This window comes from Phyllopteryx taeniolatus, unplaced genomic scaffold (assembly GCF_024500385.1).
Source record: "Phyllopteryx taeniolatus isolate TA_2022b unplaced genomic scaffold, UOR_Ptae_1.2 contig_78, whole genome shotgun sequence".
NCBI classification, from domain to species: Eukaryota; Metazoa; Chordata; class Actinopteri; order Syngnathiformes; family Syngnathidae; genus Phyllopteryx; species Phyllopteryx taeniolatus.
The window spans coordinates 39,107-40,703 of NW_026903756.1; the positions used below are offsets into that span (position 1 = coordinate 39,107).

The 1,597-nt window shown below is 42.8% G+C and overlaps 1 non-coding gene across 1 annotated transcript; it reads right to left on the bottom strand.

The window, feature by feature from the left end:
• Positions 1-645: 645 nt before the first annotated feature.
• LOC133473979 (U1 spliceosomal RNA) lies at positions 646-809 on the bottom strand. The gene has a single exon (XR_009787311.1). It is a non-coding gene; the product is annotated as a U1 spliceosomal RNA (small nuclear RNA).
• Between the last annotated feature and the right edge of the window lie 788 nt (positions 810-1,597).

Sequence of the window (1,597 nt, forward strand, 5' to 3'; positions counted from 1 at the left end):
AGTTTGTGTGTTCACTGTGATGGGTAAAATGCAGAGAACAAATTTTGTGCATGTTCATGACAATTGAGGTGATTCTTCTTCTTCTTTGCTTAATTTCCTCACTATTTGTAAAAAAAAATTCTGAATGTCTTCAGTGCTCTCTCTTTGACATTTTGCACATGCACATTTTAATATGAATTAATTAACAATGAAGACTCACAAAATATATATATATTTTTAAATAATTTAATAAGGAAGTCATTGTTCAATAGAAACACTCATTTAGCCCTTACATAAGAACACTGAGATGTCCCGGGTGACCTGAACATCACTTTTGAAAACGAGTGGTCGAGTTAGGTTAGCTTAACAAATGAGATGATAAAATTGCATTTTCGCCATCAACGACTGAAAGAAATTTTTAATACGGAAGAAAGACTCCTGTAAGTTGTCAACCTCCGAGTGACAAGTCAGAAGATTTTAAGGATGCTAAATTGGATATGATGTCACTTCACATCAACAGGTAAAGCTAATTGTGAAACACATAGCCGACTCGTGACCATACATTTCCTTGAGATTATTATACTTAAGTATTATAACCAAACTACATTTGTTAACTTTTTGTATGTTTTACAATGAGCAACATCCTCATTATTTTCAACCAATGACCAGGGGAGAGCGCAAACGCAGTCCCCCACTACCAGGAACTATGCAGTCGAGATTCCCACATTTGGGGAATTCGCAGGGGTCAGCACAATCTGAGTGCAATGGCTTAGACTCACCCTCGGTGAACCACCTTCTTGATCATGGTGTCTCCCCTGCCAGGTAAGTATGAATTGGACTCGGCGCAAGCACGCAAGTCATTCACCCGCACGCTATGTCAAGCGACGGTGTCATCATGAGCATGTGAACAACCATACACACAACGGGCAAGCCGGAACATACGCTAGATGAAACGCTACTGTGTGCTAAGACATGAACAAATATGCTTCCTATTTGAGAATTTCAGTTTAAATTGAGACAGTAAATGGAAACCAATAATGCACAGCGGCATCGAGAGAGGATAAAATAAGTTGAAAGTGAGGTCATTAAGACCCAGAAACATATAAACCTCCCTCCATCCATCCATTGTCTTTACCGCTTTTCCTCACGAGGGTCGGGGGCTGCTCGAGCCTATCCCAGCTATCTTCGGGCGGGAGGCGGGGTACATCCTGAACCGGTCGGCAGCCAAACGCAGGGCTCATTGAAACAAACAACCATTCACACTCACATTCAAGTCTACGGGAAATTTAGAGTCCACCCATTCGGGTTTAAGAGAAATCTTCTTCTTTTCCTTTCGGCTTGTCCCGTTAGGGGTCGCCACAGCGCGTCATCCTTTTCCATGAGAGCCTATCTCCTGCATCCTCCTCTCGAACACCAACTGCCCTCATGTCTTCCCTCACGACATCCATCAACCTTCTCTTTGGTCTTCCTCTAGCTCTCTTGCCTGGCAGCTCCATCCTCATCATCCTTCTACCAATATACTCACTCTCTCTCCTCTGGACGTGTCCAAACCATTGAAGTCTGCTCTCTCTAACTTTGTCTCCAAAACATCGAACCTTGGCTGTCCCTCTGATGAGCT